This window comes from Rana temporaria, chromosome 11 (assembly GCF_905171775.1).
Source record: "Rana temporaria chromosome 11, aRanTem1.1, whole genome shotgun sequence".
NCBI lineage: Eukaryota > Metazoa > Chordata > Amphibia > Anura > Ranidae > Rana > Rana temporaria.
Genome location: NC_053499.1, coordinates 53,124,144 through 53,137,900, shown reverse-complemented (window position 1 = coordinate 53,137,900; position 13,757 = coordinate 53,124,144). Strand labels below are relative to the sequence as shown.

Sequence of the window (13,757 nt, the reverse complement as noted above, 5' to 3'; positions counted from 1 at the left end):
TGCCCACTGAAAATAAAATTACTATTGTTTTAATAAACAAAATTAAGCAACAGCATGTGCACAAATATTTGGTAAATGTGTACAAACAGTACATGAGCTCATTTATTTGCCAACCCTGGAACAGAGACAATCGCTAATGTAGGCAGAAGGGTCTTCTTTTTCCTCCATAAAACCTGTCCTATTCCTGCAAGTAAAACAAAAAAAAATCTCACATTCACTCTCTCGTGTGTTGCCGAGATAAAAATGTAACACTCTGTGAAAGCTTTTATTGCAGGCCAGAAAGAAAGCAGCATACAAAGAAGCCAAGGGAGCGGAAAAGCTGAGCGCAGCCCTGCGATTTAGATAACGAGATAGCAGAACCTGCCAGCAGTTTATCGTCAGACTGTCCATAGATTCACACTGTCTACACAGCGGTGCAGAAAAACATCAGTGCTTTCCCAATTTGCATAAACCTATGAAATGTCACAAGAGACCGGGCCTGGTTAATCTGCTGTCCTCATCAAATGCCTGTGGTTAAGATGTGGTAAACACATTGTAGAAGTCAGGAAAACACAGAGCCCATACAGGTATGTACACAGTCTGCATTTTGGCAAACAGCAAAGAGGATGGTGCTGACAGCATGAAACTCTGCTTACCGTAAACTTTTGCAAGGATAGTTTTCAGCACCATATCTGTGTGTGACTAGTATTTTGTGACCTTATTCTTCTAATGTCAAGATTAGAGTTGAGCGGACACCTGGATGTTCGGGTTCGGACCCGAACCCGGACTTTGAATAAAAAGTTCGGGTTCGGGACCGAACCCGACCCGAACTTTGACCCGAACCCGAACCCCATTGAAGTCAATGGGGACCTGGACTTTTGACTACAAAAATGTCTCTAGGGCTGCAAATGTACTGCACAGACAGTATATCACAGGGGACAGGTGGAGTGCTGGTGAAATAGGCAGAGATTCACCTATATATTTCTCTACCTATAGCAAGAGGCAGGAACCTAGCCCTAAACAATGTACTGCACAGACAGTATATCACAGGGGACAGGTGGAGTGCTGGTGAAATAGGCAGAGAGTCACCTATAGATTGCTGTCCCTATAGCAAATAGCTGGAACCTCTCCCTCAACTATGTACTGGACACACACAGTATATCACAGGTGGTGGCAGGTGCAGTGCTGTTGAAATATACAGAGAGTCACCTATAGATTGCTGTCCATATATGAAATAGCTGGAACCTCTCCCTCAACTATGTACTGGACACACACAGTATATCACAGGTGCACAGGTGGTGGCAGGTGCAGTGCTGTTGAAATATACAGAGAGTCACCTATAGATTGCTGTCCCTATAGGAAATAGCTCGAAACCTCTCCCTCAACTATGTACTGACACACACAGTATATCACAGGTGCAGTGCTGTTGAAATATACAGAGAGTCACCTATAGATTGCTGTCCCTATAGGAAATAGCTGGAACCTCTCCCTCAACTATGTACTGGACACACACAGTATATCACAGGTGGTGACAGGTGCAGTGCTGTTGAAATATACAGAAAGTCACCTATAGATTGATGTCCCTATAGGAAATAGCTGGAACTGCAGATGTGCAGATGTCACAGAAATAAAGAGAGCTTGGGTAGATTTCTGAAGCAGGATACACCTCTCTGACACTGTCCCTCAATAAACAGCAGCCTGTCCCTATAGCAAATAGCTGAACAAAATTCCTAAACTATAAGATGCAGATGTCACAGAAATAAAGAGTGCTTGTGTAGATTTCTGAAGCAGGATACACCTCTCTGACACTGTCCATCAATAAACAGCAGCCTGTCCCTATAACAAATAGCTGAACAAAATTCCTAACCTATAAGATGCAGATGTCACAGAAATAAAGAGTGCTTGTGTAGATTTCTGAAGCAGGATACACCTCTCTGACACTGTCCCTCAATCAACAACAGCAGCCTGTCCCTACCATAGCTACAGCAGAGTGACGAGCCATAAACCATAAGATGATGCAGATCTCACAGAAATAAAGAGTGCTTGTGTAGATTTCTGAAGCAGGATACACCTCTATAACACTGTCCCTCAACCAGCAGCAGCCTCTCCCTACACTAGCTAATGCAGAGTGACGACCTGTGCTGTGTGCCTCTATCAAATATAGAGGCTGGTCACATGCTGGGTCACATGCTGCACTGGCCAATCACAGCCATGCCATTAGTAGGCATGGCTGTGATGGCTTCCTAGTAACTTTAGTATAACAAATGGCGATTGGCTGCCGTGCAGCGCGCCATAAAATGGCCGAACTCCGAACCCGAACTTTTTCCAATTATTCGGGTTCGGGAGCAAAAAAAAAACAAAGTCTGTACCGAACCCGAACTTTACAGTTCAGGTTTGCTCAACCCTAGTCAAGATAAGAAACATGCTGCTGTAGGGGGCAGAGGCATAACTAGAACCTTCAGGGCCCCAATGCAAGAAACCATGATGGGCACCCCTGTGGTCAAGAGGAGGTATGCAAGTGGAATGGTAGTGCTCTATAGTGCAGCCTACCAGTGCACATTAGTGCCTCCTATCAGTGCTGCCCATCAGTGCTCATCAATGCAGCTGATCGTTTCCCATTAATGCCTCCTATCAGTGCCCATCAATGCCTTCCATCAGTGCCCATCAATGCCTATCAGTGCCCATCAATGCCTCCTATCAGTGCTCATCAATGCCTCCTATTAGTTCTGCCTATCAGTGCTCATCAATGCCTCCTATTAATGCCCATCAATGCCTCCTATCAGTGCTCATCAATGTCTCCTATTAATGCCCATCAATGCCTCCTATCAGTGCTCATCAATGCCTCCTATTAATGCTCATCAGTGCCTCCTATTAATGCTCATCAGTGCCTCCTATTAATGCTCATCAGTGCCTCCTATTGGAGCTCATTAACCTCCCTGGCGGTATGATTCTGTCTGGAATTTTGTACCAAAAGTGGTACAATTTTTTGCATGGAAATATGGTGATATGTATTATAGGCCTGCAATTCTTAGTAATTACTTGCTTAACCACTTAAGCCCCGGACCAATATGCTGCTAAATGCCCAAAGGTGTTTTTACAATTTGGCACTGCGCTGCTTTAACTGGTAATTGCGCGGTCATGCAATGTTGTACCGAAACAACATTTGCGTCCTTTTCTTCCCACAAATAGAGCTTTCTTTTGCTGGTATTTGATTGCCTCTGCGACTTTTATTTTTTGCAATATAAACGGAAAAAGACCGTAAATTTTGAAAAAAAAAGATTTTTCTTATAACATGCCTACCCACCAAATGTGGGGTTTCTGTGACCTCTGGTCGTCGAGCTACAACCCCCCAAAGTCGATTTTTTTTCTGAATTTTTTTTTTTTGGGCAAATGGGCCTATCTTGAGAAAGGGGCCTGGAGCTGCAGCTCCATCAGCCCCCTTGTTAATCTGGCCCTGGGCCTAGGGCAGCACAAAACCTAAATACACCACTGTATCTGTGTGGGTGCGTGTCCCCAAACACACACGGTTTGTGTTTGGGGAAACACACACACTGTATGTATGTCAGATTAGGCGCAGCTTCTACATCTGCGCAACTGTTGCGTCACAATTTACATGAATGAGACTGCCTGCACGTGGATGCATGGAACCCCTGTGCATCCCATCCAGACCAACACAACTCTCATACAGGTGTACACTTAAAGTACTAAACTGATACTAAAGTACAATTTTTTTTTTTGATAAAAACAACAAACACGTTATACTTCTCTATTCTGTGCAGTGGTTTTGCACAGAGTAGCCCCAATCCTCCTCTTCTGGGGTCCCTCTTTGGTGCTCCTGGCTCCTCCCTCCTGTTGAGTGCCACCACAGCAAGCAGCTTGCTATGGGGGCACCCAAGCCGCAGCTCCATGTGTCCATTCAGACACAGACAGGCTCCACTCTCTCTCTCCCCTCGTTGACTCACTGACTTTGATTGACAAAAGCAGGCGCTAATGGCGCTCTGCTGCTGTTTTAGCCAATGAGGGGGGAGAGTCCCGGACAGCCGAGTCTCTCGTGCAACATCGCTGGATCGAGAGGGAGCTCAGGTAAGTATTAGGGGGGCTGCTGCACACAGAAGGCTTTTTATCTTCACGCATAGAATGCATGAAGATGAAAAACCTTCTGCTTTTACAACCACTTTAAGTACACCAAAGTAAACAAGGCCTAATAGAGAATTGCACATGAGGGCTACAAGTGTCCTTAATTATTTACCACTACTTTGCATTGCCTAAAAATGTGAACGTTATAATTAATAATAAATCATTCCTGGTATACCGACTAGCATTGACAGCATTAAACAACACCTTATACATTGCTAGTACTCAACAACATGATTTATCAGTCGTGGAGCCTACTGAAATTCCTGCAGTAAATCCTTGTTTCAATGCACTTCACTGCCTATAGACATACATATTATATATATAGAACAGGAACCAGTCCCATCTACTGGTGAGCAAGGAAAATTACATCCTGAACACAAATAGGAAAGTATCTATGTATGAAAAGTACATATAAATTCCACCAAACTCTTAACTATAGACAGATGTAAGAACAGCACTGCTATGATAAAAACGGCCTCTCAGTGTAAAGGGAGGATATTTAACACCAAGCTCAGTTTTTAATGCTGAGCTACAGAATCAGTGCAGAAGACTGAATTTGAATGTCAATGTGGACCTGCTTGGCATAATTAATAAAGGACAAAGAAGGTATTTAACTTCCATATTGTAAATATGCATAAAGTGCTGCAAATGTCCATCATAGCTTCATAAAAACATATCAAAAGTACTGTCAAAATCCATATGGAGAATCCAGCATAAAAGTAGTGAGTGGGGAGTCCACATTAAAAAGATTCCAAGCACTGATCGTGCTATGATCATGCTATGAAGTTGCACAGCAGGTCAGTAGTGCCTGACAACTTCAATTAATCAAGCTGAAAGAAAGAAAAAGTTATGAGCACATAATCTAGTTTTCTATAGATTGTGTAAAGATCAATCAGCGCCACAAAAAAGTGCTACGTGCTAAATAAATTAAATTAAAATGCAATGCAATTATTGTGCAAGTGTACAATTGTAAATTAATTATCTGCAGCTGCTGAACACTCTCATTGTATCACTTCACCATCAGAAATTGTTGTTGTGTAAATAGTGCAGCGCTACCTACTCTCATGTAACTATTTAAATAGATAAATCTTAACACAGTGAAAAGTATAAACATTGCATTTCCATTAATTAAAATAAAAGTTCATATATATGTATCAACTTCTGTAATTTCTTGATTGCTGTGTACAAATATTACAACACTGTGCTTCTACCACACTTCTTGGGTATACTGTACCTGTTGCCGAGAATGTGTTTCCAGCACGACAGCATCGCGCTGATTCTCGGCGACAGGGTGCCGACATCTCACACTCGCTGGAATAGAAAAAACACATTCCAGCGAGCACGTCATAGAAGCGACGGGGATCCGACTTGGATTCCCGCCAATTCTAGCCACAGCGTTTGGTATGATTCATGAGGGGGAACTCCACGCCAAATTTTAAATAAAAAACCGGCATGGGTTCCCCCCCATGGTGCATACCAGGCCCTTAGGTCTGGTATGGGTTGTAAGGAGACCCCCCCTACGCCGAAAAACCAACGTGGGGGTCCCCCCACAATCCATACCAGACCCGTATCCAAAGCACGCCGCCCGGCCGGTCAGGATAGGAGTGGGGACGAGCGAGCGCCCCCCCTCCTGAGCCGTACCAGGTCGCATGCCCTCAACATGGGGGGGTTGGGTGCTCTGGGGAAGGGGGGCACCCTGCGGCCCCCCCACCCCAGAGCACCCTGTCCCCATGTTGATAAGGACAGGGCCTCTTCCCGACAACCATGGCCGTTGGTTGTCGGGGTCTGCGGGTGGGGGGCTTATTGGAATCTGGGAGCCCCCTTTGAAAAGGGGGCCCCCAGATACCAGCCCCCCACCCTAGGTGAATGAATATGGGGTACATCGTACCCCTACCCATTCACCTGGAGGCAAAGTGTCAATAAAAATAATCACACGACACAGGGTTTTTAAAGTAATTTATTAGTCAGCTCCGGGGCCCCCCTCTCTTCTTTAGCTCTTACACAAGGGGGGGCCTTCTTCTTCAGGGGGGGGAGGGTGTCGGTCTTCAACGCAATCTGGTTCTCTTCCGCTCTCCGGGGGTCTTCTCCGCTCTCCGGGGGGTCTTCTCCGCTCTCCGGGGGGTCTTCTTCCATCTTCTCCGCTCTCGGCGCTCCCCGGTTCTTCTCCCGCTCGCTCTCCAGTGCCTTCTCCTTCAGAAGAGCGTGCTGCGCCGCCGCTAGTAATTGAGCTAACACGAAGATAGCGGCGGCCAGCCCTGAAGGAGAAGGCACCGGAGAGCGAGCGGGAGAAGAACCGGGGAGTGCCGAGAGCGGAGAAGATGGAAGAAGACCCCCCGAAGAGTGGAGAAGACCCCGGAGAGCGGAAAAATACCAGACGGTGGTGAAGACCGACACCCCCCCCGAAGAAGAAGCCCCCCCCTTGTAAAAGAGCTAAAGAAGAGAGGGGGGCCCCGGAGCTGACTAATAAATTACTTTAAAAACCCTGTCGTGTGTTTATTTTTATTGACACTTTGCCTCCAGGTGAATGGGTAGGGGTACGATGTACCCCATATTCATTCACCTAGGGTGGGGGGCCGGTATCTGGGGGTCCCCTTATTAAAGGGGGCTCCCAGATTCCGATAAGCCCCCCGCCCGCAGACCCCGACAACCAACGGCCAGGGTTGTCGGGAAGAGGCCCTGTCCTTATCAACATGGGGACAGGGTGCTCTGGGGTGGGGGGGGCCGCAAGGGCGCCTCCCTGCCTCAGAGCATCCAATTTCCCCATGTTGAGGGCATGCAGCCTAGTATGGCTCAGAAGGGGGGGGGGCTTGCTTGTCCCCACTCCTTTGCGGACCGGCTGGGCGGCATGCTTTGAATACGGGTCTGGTAAGGATTGTGGGGGGGACCCCCACGCCGTTTTTTTTGGCATAGGGGGGTTCTCCTTACAACCCATACCAGACCTAAGGGCCTGGTATGCCCCATGGGGGGGAACCCATGCCGTTTTTTTATTTAAAATTTGCCGTGGAGTTCCCCCTCATGAATCATACCAAACGCCGCGGCTAGAATTGGCGGGAATCCAAGTCGTATCCCCGTCGCTTCTATGTCGGCTTTTTCCCCATCGCGGCAAGCCGGCTCGGCGCTGGCTTCACCGATGGGGCTCGTAGGTGGTCAATCTCGCCGAGAAAGGGAGCGAGATTGACACAATATCGCGGTCACCCACTGTACTAAGCTGTGCACGCCTTCACCAGCTGTTATGCCTGCTCACCTCCACAATGAGCCAATAAAGCTCTGAATGAAAGCTCCCTCTTTTCTATCCACGATATTGGTTCTCCTACCCTAGACTGTTGTTTAAACAACTCACAGATGAGATATTTACCCTTGGGATATGGTTCATGTTCATGCAAATACAAATGCAAGAAACATAGTGCTTTCCATTTCAATAATTTATTCAAAATCCCCCTTAAAATATTGCACTTACAAGAAAAAAAAAAGATAAAATCGATTATCACAATATTACAAGAAGTCCGCTCGATCACCACTCTGATGGCGTGACGTCAAAGGCTTGGCTCCTCCCCTCTACACGCATATTGTGGAAAAGCCAAATCGTAAGGCGATACGTGTGTAGAGGGGAGGAGCCGAGCCCATGACATCAAGCCATCAGAGTGGTGAGCGAGGAGAAGTTTTTTAATATTGTGATAAGCAAATAAAATTTTCTTGTAAGTGCAATATTTTAAGGGACATTTTGAATAAATCATTGAAATGGAGAGCATGATGTTTCTTGCATTTGTATTTGCATGAATACGAACCATATACCAAGGGGAAATACCTTGTCTGTGAGTTGTTTAAACAACAGTCTGGGGTAGAAGAACCAATATCGAAGTGTAGAGAAAAGAAGAAGCTTTCATTCAGAGCTTTTTTGGCTCATTCTTGAGGTGAGCTGGCATAACAGCTGGTGGAGGTGTGCACAGCTTATTATACCTAAGAAGTGTGGTAGAAGCACAGTGGTGGAATATTTGCACACAGCAATCAAGAAATTACAGAAGTTGATACATGTATATGAACTTTCATTTAAATTTATTTAGATTTATGGAAATTTAAAGTGGAGGTCCACACAAAAGTGGACCTGTCCGGATTCCGAAGATGACAGTGGCAGCATCCGAGGAACGGGTCGGCCTCGGGTGCTGACATCGCGGGCACCCTGGACAGGTAAGTGTCCTTATTTTAAAAGTCAGAAGCTGCACTATTTGTAGCTGCTGACTTTAAAAAAAAAATTTGGGCGGACCTCCGCTTTAATGTTTATACTTTTCACTGTGTTGAGATTCATCCATTTAAAAGGTCACATGAGAGTCAGTAGCGCTGCACTATTTACACAATAAATTGTTTTTTATAGAGTATATCATATGCAGTTTTGTTCCTGCCAATCTGAGACATTCTGAAAGGCAGACCCACATTTTTGTTTTTTTATCATATTTTAGATATTTTAATGCAATGTTTAGACATACCTAACGTACTTAAAGTGCATGAGCATCTACATCTTTGTGATCAGATGCAGTTTCATCATTACAAGTGAAAACCTGATTAAAGAGGAAGTAAACCCTCTTAAAAAAAAATCTTAAAAAAAACCCTGCAAGAAAAAGGCATAATGAGCTAGTATTTACCCGAGATCGAAGCCCATGCAACGGCGCTCGTTCCTCTCCTTCATCGCCGCCATCTTTCCCCCCCGAGTGTCTTCCTTGTATTGAGGCTCCGGCGCCGTGATTGGCCGGAGCCGCGATGTCGTCACTCCCGCACATGCGTGCAGGTGCCGCCACTAACAGCATGAACGCCGATAGTAATGGCGCTTGTGCCGTAGACATCAATGCACGTCTTTTTCAACGCAAGATTGCCAGAGATTGACAAAGTTTATACACAGGCTAACAGTCTAGTGATCTTTGATGCAATGGTTGCCTAGCATGTTTTCAAGAAATCGCCAAAAAGTGTTCATACACGTTGTTGCTGTATTGCTGATAGCATCTTTTCCTCAAAATATTATAACACTTTCAGAGTCTGAGATTTTAATAGTATGCTGGTAATTTCAACATCCAAGGTATTTACCTATAAATCATGCCAATAAACCTGTCTTCTGGCAAACAGCTAAGCACATAGTTGAAATGCATATACATGTTTTACTTGCAAAATGATTTTTAGATGTGCTCAGCCAGTCTTGAAATTTAAATACCCATGCAAGACAGATGAATTGGCTCACTGACCTTACTTTTCTATACTGCAATGAAACAACGCAGTTGGTCACAAGCCTGTGACCAAAAACTCAGAACTAAAATGAATCACTCAAAAACTATATATGTATATTTTTTGCACACACGATTTTGCTGCGATTTGCGTTTTGCTTTCTTTATGCTTTTTATATATATATATATATATATATATATATATATATATATATATGTATATATATATTGTAGTAGTGTGGTACCCCAGGGGTGTGGTGACCCAGGGTTTTCAACTGGACTGGTTGAGGGGCTCCAGGGAGCTTACAGTTTACAGAGGAAATTGGCATTTCAGTTTCCTCAATTGTTAATAAAATCCAGTTTGGGACCTGGAGCCCGGGGATTTCACAGAGATCTGGGTGGGATGAAATTCCCAGTCCTGGGTCCAGATTTTCAGATAGATCAGCACACTGATTGTGCAGGTGTGTGTGGGCCTGATAGCAGACTCAGGACCAGTATTCTGGGCTCCACCCTCCCGAGGAGTCCAGGCTTGCAAGGGAAAACTCAGAGAGTGCAGGTGTGCACGGAAGTAGCTAGAGAGCTGTAGAGTGCAGTTGTGCACTGTGAAACCCAGAGACCTAAATCTGAGGTTGCTGACAGGCGTCAGGAGGGCTTTATGCTGAGCAGTGGTGCTACTGCTGAAGAGAGCTAGGTGGCTTGGCATTTCCTTTTGCATGTGTGAGCCAGGAGGCTGAAGTCATTATTTTGTTTGGACTTTTATTTTTGCCTTTAATAAAAATGGGCTACCAGGCCCTTAAATATAGTTCTGGACTGGCGTGAGTCACTTAAAATCGCATATCCCACTTGAGCTATCAACCCCCAACCTTACAATATATATTTATTTATATACCTAGGAGTCAGACATGAAGCTATGCAATGGGTGGAAGGGAAATATATATTGTTTATATTAAAGTAGAACTAAAAGCCAAGTCTTTTTTTTTTCATGGATATGACAATTTTATATATAATGCACAATACTGGTAAAAGTTTACTTTAACCGCTTGCTGACCGCCGCACGCACTTTTATATCGCCTGAATGGCATGGCTGCACAAATGGACGTATATATACGTCCTCTTTAAATTGCCGCCGTGTGGTCGCACAGGCACGCCGCCGGTGCATTCGCAAAACTGCCATGATCTCTGTGACCCTGCCCGTGGGACTCTACTTATATTTAACCTTGGTAAAAAATTTGAATTCATAAATATAATCTCTTTACAGCAAAACAATCCTCTGAAGAAGACCCTGTTTGTATGGGTCAAAATGCATCAGTAATTGTATACAGAGATGCATTTTGATATGTAATGCTGTCTAACAATTTTGTATTTGCATTTTTTGTATATGGAATATCACATTTTTCTCTACCAGAGCTCATATTTTAACTGCTATGACCACATTATACGTCTATATTCAATAAAAAAAACACTTTTAAGCAATACAATTCTGGTAATCATTAAAATTTGCTGCTAAAAACCCCATTGGGGGAACCATCCCATATTGCAATGCCTTATATTACCTCCAGTCTATCCTCCACCTTCTCTGGGTTCATATTCTGATCTTTCCTGCACACAGTCTTTAAAGTGATTTTTTCAAAAACAATGTGTTATACTTACCTGCTCTGTGCAATGGTTTTGCACAGAGCAGCCCTGACTCTCCTCTTCTGTGGTCCCCCACTGCCACTTCTGACTCCTCCTGCCTTCAGAGTGCCCCAATAGCAAGCTGCAAAGTGTAATATACAGTGCCCCTATAGCAAGGTAAAAAAAACTTCTGACTTTAGAACCACTCACCTCCTGCCAAGGACTAAATGTCCCATGAGGTATTGCTCCTCACACATTCACACGTTCTCAGGCACTTACTGACATGTATGGATGGTGTATTGAGCTGTATGTATGCTGCACTGTATATCCTGATATGTTAACAAATAATGCATACTGTATGCAGGCCGACTAATCAGTAGGCCAATTGATAATCGATTCGTTGTCGATTAATTGATAAGAGTTTGAACTAGGGCCAAAACAACTAATCAAAAGGTGGAAAATTAGGGGTTCTGTTGAAACCAAACCAGGTAGACCAACTAAAATTTCAGCCACAACTGCCAGGGAAATTGTTTGGGATGCAAAGAAAAATCCACAAATAACTTCAGGTGAAATACAGAACTCTCTGAAAACATGTGGTGTGGCTGTTTCAAGATGCACAATAAGGAGGCACTTGAAGAAAGATGGGTTGCATGGTTGAGTCGCCAGAAGAAAGCCATTACAACGCAAATGCCACAAAGTATCCTGCTTACAATACGACAAACAGCACAGAGACAAGCCTCAAACCTTCTGGCACAAAGTAATTTGGAGTGATGAGACCAAAATTTTGCTATTTGGCCACAACTATAAATGCTGGTGTATGTAAACTTTTGATCAGGGTCATTTGGGTAGTTTCTGTTGCCATTATGATTTAAAAAGAGTAAACATAATTGATTAATAATAAATGTCTTCCGCCAAACACTAACCATGCATGAAAGAAAAGTTTGTATTATCATTCATAGGTGTCCGTTTATGAAGCAGTGAACAGCGGTGATCCCAAGGATCACCATTGATCACAGCCCATAAACAGTTTATGAAACAGAGATAACCGGGGGGAGAAGTGTTTGAACTTCTCCCGCCGATTATCTCCACACACAGATAATCCTCATAGACTGACACAGTAACGGCCAGTTTATAAAGCGGTGATCTGAGCACTTCACTGGCGGTCTGTGTCAGAATTCACACTCCCCGATTTACCATCTCAGAGGTAGTGAAGCGGGGAGTGAAGAGGGAATTCCCGGGGGATCTGAGGAGGAAGGAGGAAGATTTTTAACTTCCTTCTACCTCGTTCTGACCCCCCAACACTGTAACCATGTCCCCCTGTAATATTTATGTGTATACAGGGCCGATCTGCCCTATAGGCTCACTATGCAAGCCGCTTAGGGCCCCCCAATTACTAGAGGCCCCGTCTGGTGAAAAGTAATTTCCGGCCCATCACCCTGCTTCTCAACTCGCTGGCTGCATGGGAGAAGAGGTAATAAGTCAGCACCCCCCCCCTGCTTTTCACTTTAATGTAAGATGTAATTTCCGACAGCAGAACACCCCCTCCCCCCACTTCTCAACTTCAATGTGACATGTCACGGTCGCCACCCCCCCCTCCGCTTCTCAACTGTAATGTGACATGTCATTTGTCATTTTGCTTGGGGCACCAAGGAGGTCAGGATCGGCGCTGTGTGTATACATATATATACAGTACAGACCAAAAGTTTGGACACACCTTCTCATTCAAAGCGTTTTCTTTATTTTCATGACTATGAAAATTTTAGATTCACACTGAAGGCATCAAAACTATGAATTAATTATAAACTATGAATGAATTATACATAACAAAAAAGTGTGAAACAACTGAAAATATATTTCATATTCTAGGTTCTTCAAAGTAGCCACCTTTTGCTTTGATTACTGCTTTGCACACTCTTGGCATTCTCTTGATGAGCTTCAAGAGGTAGTCACCTGGCGCAGCACCCCATCACTCTCCTTCTTGGTCAAATAGCCCTTACACAGCCTGGAGGTGTGTTTGGGGTCATTGTCCTGTTCAAAAATAAATGATGGTCGAAATAAACGCAAACTGGATGGAATAGCATGCCGCTGTAAGATGCTGTGGTAGCCATGCTGGTTCAGTATGCCTTCAATTTTGAATAAATCCCCAACAGTGTCACCAGCAAAGCACCCCCACACCATCACACCTCCTCCTCCATGCTTCACGGTGGGAACCAGGCATGTAGAGTCCATCCGTTCACCTTTTCTGCGTCGCACAAAGACACGGGGGTTGGAACCAAAGATCTCAAGTTTGGACTCATCAGACCAAAGCACAGATTTCCACTGGTCTAATGTCCATTCCTTCTGTTCTTTAGCCCAAACAAGTCTCTTCTGCTTGTTGCCTTTCTTTAGCAGTGGTTTCCTAGCAGATATTCTACCATGAAGGCCTGATTCACACAGTATCCTCTTAACAGTTATAGACATGTGTCTGCTGCAAAAGGTGGCTACTTTGAAGAACCTAGAATATGAAATATATTTTCAGTTGTTTCACACTTTTTTGTTATGTATAATTCCACATTAGTGTTAATTCATAGTTTTGATGCCTTCAGTGTGAATCTACAATTTTCATAGTCATGAAAATAAAGAAAACTCTTTGAATGAGAAGGTGTGTTTAAACTTTTGGTCTGTACTGTATATATATATATATATATATGTATATATATATATATATATAATGTGTGTGTATATACAATGTGTGTGTATACATATATATATATTATGTAGGGGGACTCGTTATTTTAATTACATTAACCACGCCGTCTGTCAGTATACTGAGTGGTGATA

General features: G+C 44.1%; 1 protein-coding gene across 2 annotated transcripts in view; it reads right to left on the bottom strand.

Annotated features, from left to right (window-relative positions):
• TSPAN4 (tetraspanin 4) overlaps positions 1 to 13,757 on the bottom strand; it is a 1,094,228-nt gene that overhangs the window by 665,909 nt on the left and 414,562 nt on the right. The window lies entirely within an intron of this gene.